The following is an 8,303-nucleotide window of genomic DNA, read 5'->3' as shown; positions in this document are numbered from 1 at the left end:
CACACTCTATCAGATTGCACCAGACTTGCCCTCCAATGGGTCCTCACCCACGGACGTAGATTGAGTTCATTTCGGTCCCGAAACCTTCAAACGGGGCCTCGCACCGATATTTTTCGTCACTACCTCCCCGTGTCGGGAATGGGTAATTTGCGCGCCTGCTGCCTTCCTTGGATGTGGTAGCCGTTTCTCAGGCTCCCTCTCCGGAATCGAACCCAGATTCCCCGTTACCCGTGGTCACCACACGTAGTCCCGTAGACTACCGTCGAAAGTTGATAGGGCAGACACTCGAATGAGACGTCGCCGCCCCGAAGGGCTCTGCGATCGGCCAAAGGTTATCTAGAGTCACCAAAGCGGACCCGACCGGAGTCGGGAGGGGGTTTTTTGGTTCTGATAAATGCACGTATCCGTGGGGGGCGCCGAGGGGGGAAGGTGAACCAGTCACCGACCACCTCGAAACGGCACCCCCACTTCCAACGCTTCGTTTGCATGTATTAGCTCTGGAATTACCACAGTTATACCAAGTAACGTGTGGAGCGATCAAAGGAACCATAACTGATTTAATGAGCCATTCGCAGTTTCACTGTACCAACGCCCGTGTGTACTTAGACTTGCATGGCTTAATCTTTGAGACAAGCATATGATACTGGCAGGATCAACCAGGCCGATCCCTCTGGTACTCAAACCCGGCTTGGGGGAAAGAGAGAGAGTCGGTGGTGCGTGGAACTCGACCCCCCCGAAGGAGGAAGAGACGCGCACCGCGGAAAGGCTTTTCGAACGAGACCCCCCGGAGGTGGGTCTGCAATCGGGGGTTTGACTACTTGGAAAATGTACGATTCAAGGCCCGGACGGTGCAGGCTAGGGGCCGGTTCCTTCCCTCAATAGGATCCCGACCCTAAGGCACCACCGACTCGGACCTTTTAACGGACCCAAACTGCGGTGGAAATTAGACCGACGGATCGGCTAAGTCTCCCTCGGAACGATTCTGGGACAAGCGGACCCCCTGTTACGGGGGGTCCACGAGCCATGGAGGCTGGAGCACGTGGCGGGGAGGATCGTTCTAAAAGCCGGTATTATTTCGGATTAGAAGCCTGCCCCTGGTGCTCCGGGTATGCCGCATTTCGAACGGGCGTAAAGGACGTCCGTTTAAGGGAAGAGAATGGAAGAGAATTTCCTGGCCCCCTCAAAGCGCGAGGAGGTCGGCATAGGTTTTACGGTACGCCCCCCCCGGAGCCGTCTGATGTTCAGAAGACGAAGGGTTTTGCCCCCAATCTCGTAAGGTCGAGGGCTCACCACCGAACTTCCAGCCGCGGTCCTTGGTAGGACCGATACGCGGACAAGCCGCAAAATCCTGGCCCCCTCGCAGTGCGAGGAGGTCGGCAAAGGTTTTACGATTCGCCCCCCGGAGCCTACGGTTAGTTTTCTCGATTTAAGAAGACGAAGGGGGGTCGGGGCCCGGGAACCGTAAACCGAGCGCCTCTTCCCCTGCGAACTTCCAGCCGCGGTCCTTGGTAGGACCGATACGCGGACAAGCCGCAAATCCTGGCCCCCTCGCAGTGCGAGGAGGTCGGCAAAGGTTTTACGATTCGCCCCCCCGGAGCCTACGGTTAGTTTTCTCGATTTAAGAAGACGAAGGGGGTCGGGGCCCGGGAACCGTAAACCGAGCGCCTCTTCCCCTGCGAACTTCCAGCCGCGGTCCGTTTAAAAAGACCGATCCGTGACACCTCTAATGCGCTCTTTGCCTCCGGCCGTTTCCAGCGCGGGGGCCCGGTGGTGCGCTCCCAAGTCCCCGCGGAGGGGAAAATCTGGGAGATCCCACATTAGACCAAGCGGAACGCCGGTCTTCGCCTCGGGGGTTTGTATGCCCCTTTCGACTCGCGCACGGGCAAGAGTTAGGTTAGGAACGGGGACAACTGCCGGCGGGGCGGCCCGTCGCACCCACCCCGCAAGTGGGCAGGTGGTCGGTGGCCTGTGGACCCGCCGCTCGGATTCGTTTATAGTAGGAACCATAACGGGGTACAACCCTCATACGCTCGACCCCCTCACGCCCAGAGAAGTGTTCACCTCCCTGGGCATATATCGAACGAATCATCGGGATTGAAGGGGAGGCCACCCAAACCATCCCCTTAGCCCAGAGGGGTGCCAGTCCTCGGGCTTCGGTATTCGCATCACCGGGGTCTATGGAGGTCTCGACTTAGGTTTTGAAAACCTCCAGAGGGGGGGCCGGATTAACCACCACCCTAGCCCAGAGGGGTGCCAGTCCTCGGGCTTCGGTATTCGCATCACCGGGGTCTATGGAGGTCTCGACTTAGGTTTTGAAAACCTCCAGAGGTGGGGCCGGATTAACCACCACCCTAGCCCAGAGGGGTGCCAGTCCTCGGGCATGTCACTTCGCATCACCGGGGTTCTATGGAGGTCTCGACTTAGGTTTTAAAAACCTCCAGAGGGTGGGGGCATATCTTATCCCCACCCTAGCCCAGAGGGGTGCCAGTCCTCGGGCATGTCATTTCGCATCACCGGGGTCTACGGAGGTCTCGACTTAGGTTTTGAAAACCTCCAGAGGGTGGGGGCATATCTTATCCCCACCCTAGCCCAGAGGGGTGCCAGTCCTCGGGCTTCGGTATTCGCATCACCGGGGTCTACGGAGGTCTCGACTTAGGTTTTGAAAACCTCCAGAGGGTGGGGCCTGACTTACCACCAACCCTTAGCCCAGAGGTGTGCCACTCCTCGGGCATGGAATTCGCATCAACGGGGTCTACGGATGTCTCGACTTAGGTTTTGAACACATCCAGGGAAGCAGAGCGGACATTCCCATTATTTCAAGCCCATCGGGAAGCCACTCCTTTGGGCATAGCGTTTCGCATCGCTGTTACCCAAACTTACGTCTGATTTAATGCCTCCCTAATATCCCGACGGCACCAGGCTGAGAAACCATATGCCCACAGGATTTGAGGCGTTGGAACCTCGTTCGCATAGCCGACAACGATGAACCTCCCTCGGACTCGCTACGAGGCTTGAGGAGGGTCCTGATTTTCTTAAAATCTCAGGTGAGGGACTTAGAAAATTTTCACTTTAAAACCACAGACCTCCAGAGGAGAGACCGGGCTTATCACAACCTTAGCCCAGAGGGCGTCACTCCTCGGGCATGTCACTTCGCATCACCGGGGGTCCATGGATGTCTCGACTTAGGTTTTGAACACATCCAGAAGGGGGGGCCGGATTAACCACCACCCTTAGCCCAGAGGGGTGCCAGTCCTCGGGCTTTAAATTCGCTTCGCCGGGGTCTATGGAAGTCATTTTTTAGACCTCCAGAGGGGAGGCAACCCAAACCATCCCCTTAGCCCAGAGGTGTGCCACTCCTCGGGCTTGTGTATTCGCATCACCGGGGTCCATGGAAGTCATTTTAGACATCCAGAGGGGAGGCCACCCTAACCATCCCCTTAGCCCAGAGGGGTGCCAGTCCTCGGGCTTTAAATTCGCTTCGCCGGGGTCTATGGAAGTCATTTTTAGACCTCCAGAGGGGAGGCAACCCAAACCATCCCCTTAGCCCAGAGGTGTGCCAATCCTCGGGCTTGTGTATTCGCATCACCGGGGTCCATGGAAGTCATTTTAGACATCCAGAGGGGAGGCCACCCTAACCATCCCCTTAGCCCAGAGGGGTGCCAGTCCTCGGGCTTTAAATTCGCTTCGCCGGGGTCTATGGAAGTCATTTTTAGACCTCCAGAGGGGAGGCAACCCAAACCATCCCCTTAGCCCAGAGGTGTGCCACTCCTCGGGCTTGTGTATTCGCATCACCGGGGTCCATGGAAGTCATTTTAGACATCCAGAGAGTGGGGCCGGTCTTACCACCACCCTTAAGCCCAGAGGGCGTCACTCCTCGGGCATGAAATTCGGATTACCGGGGTCTATGGATGTCTCAACTTAGGTTTTGAACACATCCAGAGGGGAGGCCACCCAAACCATCCCCTTAGCCCGGAGGTGTGCACCTCCTCGGGCTTCAAATTCGAATCACCGGGGTCCATGGAAGTCATTTTAGACATCCAGAGAGTGGGGCCGGTCTTACCACCACTCTTAGCCCAGAGGGCGCCACTCCTCGGGCATGAAATTCGCATCACCGGGGTCCATGGAAGTCAGTTTAGACCTCCAGAGAGTGGGGCCGGTCTTACCACCACTCTTAAGCCCAGAGGGCGTCACTCCTCGGGCATGAAATTCGGATTACCGGGGTCTATGGATGTCTCAACTTAGGTTTTGAACACATCCAGAGGGGAGGCCACCCAAACCATCCCCTTAGCCCGGAGGTGTGCACCTCCTCGGGCTTGAAATTCGAATCACCGGGGTCCATGGAAGTCAGTTTAGACCTCCAGAGAGTGGGGCCGGTCTTACCACCACCCTTAAGCCCAGAGGGCGTCACTCCTCGGGCATGGAATTCGCATCAACGGGGTCTACGGATGTCTCGACTTAGGTTTTGAACACATCCAGGGAAGCAGAGCGGACATTCCCATTATTTCAAGCCCATCGGGAAGCCACTCCTTTGGGCATAGCGTTTCGCATCGCTGTTACCCAAACTTACGTCTGATTTAATGCCTCCCTAATATCCCGACGGCACCAGGCTGAGAAACCATATGCCCACAGGATTAGAGGCGTCTGAACCCCTTTCGCATAGCCGACAACGATGAACCTCCCTCGGACTCGCTACGAGGCTTGAGGAGGGTCCTGATTCTCTTAAAATCTCAGGTGAGGGACTTAGAAAATATTCACTTTAAAACCACAGACCTCCAGAGGAGAGACCGGGCTTATCACAACCTTAGCCCAGAAGGCACCACTCTTCGGGCATGTCACTTCGCATCACCGGGGTCCATGGAAGTCTCGACTTAGGTTTTGAACGCATCCAGAGGGTGGGAGCCGGACTTACCACCACCCTTAGCCCAGAGGGCGTCACTCCTCGGGCATAAAATTCGGATAACCGGGGTCCATGGAAGTCAATTTTGACCTCCAGAGAGGGGGGGGGCCTGGCTTACCACCACCCTAAGCCCAGAGGGCGTCACTCCTCGGGCATGAAATACGCTACACCGGGGGTCCATGGAAGTCAGTTTAGACCTCCAGAGAGGGGGGGGGCCGGGCTTACCACCACCCTTAGCCCAGAGGGCACCACTCCTCGGGCTTGAAATTCGCATCACCGGGGTCCATGGAAGTCTCGACTTAGGTTTTGGAAACCTCCAGAGGGGGGGCTGCACTTACCACCACCCTTAGCCCAGAGGTTCATCACTCCTCGGGCATGAAATTCGGATAACCGGGGTCCATGGAAGTCAGTTTAGACCTCCAGAGAGTGGGGCCGGGCTTACCACCACCCTAAGCCCAGAGGGCGTCACTCCTCGGGCATGAAATTCAGATAACCGGGGTCCATGGAAGTCAGTTTAGACCTCCAGAGAGTGGGGCCGGGCTTACCACCACCCTAAGCCCAGAGGGCGTCACTCCTCGGGCATGAAATTCGGATAACCGGGGTCCATGGAAGTCTCGACTTAGGTTTTGGAGACCTCCAGAGGGGGGGCCGGGCATACCACCACCCTTAGCCCAGAGGGCGTCACTCCTCGGGCATGAAATACGCTATACCGGGGGTCCATGGAAGTCAGTTTTGACCTCCAGAGAGGGGGGGCCTGGCTTACCACCACCCTAGCCGAGAGGGCGTCACTCCTCGGGCATGAAATTCGCTTCACCGGGGTCCATGGAAGTCATTTTAGACCTCCAGAGAGGGGGGGCTGCACTTACCACCACCCTAGCCGAGAGGGCGTCACTCCTCGGGCATGAAATTCGGATCACCGGGGTCCATGGAAGTCAGTTTAGACCTCCAGAGAGTGGGGCCGGGCTTACCACCACCCTAAGCCCAGAGGGCGTCACTCCTCGGGCATGAAATTCGGATAACCGGGGTCCATGGAAGTCTCGACTTAGGTTTTGGAGACCTCCAGAGGGGGGGCCGGGCATACCACCACCCTTAGCCCAGAGGGCGTCACTCCTCGGGCATGAAATACGCTTAACCGGGGTCCATGGAAGTCAATCTAGACCTCCAGAGAGGGGGGGCCGGGCTTACCACCACCCTTAGCCCAGAGGTGTGCTCCTCATCGGGCATGAAATACGCTTCACCGGGGTCCATGGAAGTCATTCGAGACCTCCAGAGGGGGGGCTGGGCATACCACCACCCTTAGCCCAGAGGTGAGTCACTCCTCGGGCATCAAATTCGCATCACCGGGGTCCATGGAAGTCAGTTTAGACTTCCAGAGGGGGGGCCGAGCATACCACCACCCTTAGCCCAGAGGTGTGCTCCTCATCGGGCATCAAATTCGCATCACCGGGGTCCATGGAAGTCATTCGAGACCTCCAGAGGGGGGGGCCGAGCATACCACCACCCTTAGCCCAGAGGTGAGTCACTCCTCGGGCATCAAATTCGCATCACCGGGGTCCATGGAAGTCAGTTTAGACTTCCAGAGGGGGGGCCGAGCATACCACCACCCTTAGCCCAGAGGTGTGCTCCTCATCGGGCATCAAATTCGCATCACCGGGGTCCATGGAAGTCATTCGAGACCTCCAGAGGGGGGGCCGAAGCATACCACCACCCTTAGCCCAGAGGTGAGTCACTCCTCGGGCATCAAATTCGCATCACCGGGGTCCATGGAAGTCAGTTTAGACTTCCAGAGGGGGGGCCGAGCATACCACCACCCTTAGCCCAGAGGTGTGCTCCTCATCGGGCATCAAATTCGCATCACCGGGGTCCATGGAAGTCATTCGAGACCTCCAGAGGGGGGGGCCGAGTATACCACCACCCTTAGCCCAGAGGTGAGTCACTCCTCGGGCATCAAATTCGCATCACCGGGGTCCATGGAAGTCAGTTTAGACCTCCAGAGGGGGGGCCGAGCATACCACCACCCTTAGCCCAGAGGTGAGTCACTCCTCGGGCATCAAATTCGCATCACCGGGGTCCATGGAAGTCAGTTTAAACATCCAGAGGGGGGGGGCCGAGCATACCACCACCCTTAGCCCAGAGGTGTGCTCCTCATCGGGCATCAAATTCGCATCACCGGGGTCCATGGAAGTCATTCGAGACCTCCAGAGGGGGGGCCGAGTATACCACCACCCTTAGCCCAGAGGTGAGTCACTCCTCGGGCATCAAATTCGCATCACCGGGGTCCATGGAAGTCAGTTTAGACCTCCAGAGGGGGGGCCGAGCATACCACCACCCTTAGCCCAGAGGTGAGTCACTCCTCGGGCATCAAATTCGCATCACCGGGGTCCATGGAAGTCAGTTTAAACATCCAGAGGGGGGGGGCCGAGCATACCACCACCCTTAGCCCAGAGGTGTGCTCCTCATCGGGCATCAAATTCGCATCACCGGGGTCCATGGAAGTCAGTTTAGACCTCCAGAAAGGGGGGCCGAACCTACCACCAACCTTAGCCCAGAGGGCGTCACTCCTCGGGCTTCAAACTCCCATCGCCGGGGTCCCATGGAAGTCTCGACTTAGGTTTTGAACCGTTCCGGGGTCACCTCCAGTGAGATAACGCGGAAATCTCACTATATTCATGCCCACAGGCGAACCAGAGCCTTGGGCTTGTCATAGTTACATACGGTGTACCCAAACTTTCGTCTTTTCTAAAGGAACCCTAATGTCCTGACGGCACCGCACTGGAAACCCCCATGCCCTCTGAATTTTTACCTCTCCGAGGTGCTCCGTTTTGGGCTTGCTACCTAGGGCGAAGAGGGTCAGAAATTTTTCTAAGTCCTACTTTAAAACGTCCCACTGGGAGAACACTAGGGTTAGCACTTTGCCAAAAAATCACGGCTGAATGCAATTTTCACGCCTCGCACCCTTTGTTCGTTTAGATTTAACAAAAAAATCAACCGACCCCCCTTTTTAACAACGCTTTGCCGAATTTAGCTCACTTTTCCCGGCCTGGAATATCTCACGCTTGCCCCCCACGGTACTTACCTCCGGGGAAGACACCCCCGTCGCTGCCAACGCCCATGCCCGGCCCAGGCTCACCCGACTCGGCCTCGCTCGCTCCATCGCCCGCTCCAAACCTCCGGGGAGAAGACCCCCATCGCCGCCAACGCCCATGCCCGGCCCAGGCTCACCCGACTCGGCCTCGCTCGCTACATCGCCCCGCTCCAAACCTCCGGGGCTGGACCTCCACCAACCCAGCGCACCTCTCGAACCTATCCGGCCCACACTTAAGCACTCCTCCTCGGACTAAACCATCCAGCCCGCGCCGCTGGAACGAGCGCCCACTGGAAGACCCGAGCCCCAAACCCGCGCGCT

Source organism: Hoplias malabaricus, unplaced genomic scaffold, assembly GCF_029633855.1.
Source record: "Hoplias malabaricus isolate fHopMal1 unplaced genomic scaffold, fHopMal1.hap1 scaffold_361, whole genome shotgun sequence".
In the NCBI taxonomy this organism is placed as follows: domain Eukaryota; kingdom Metazoa; phylum Chordata; class Actinopteri; order Characiformes; family Erythrinidae; genus Hoplias; species Hoplias malabaricus.
The sequence above is the reverse complement of the archived record's forward strand: the minus strand, read 5'-3'. Positions refer to the sequence as shown.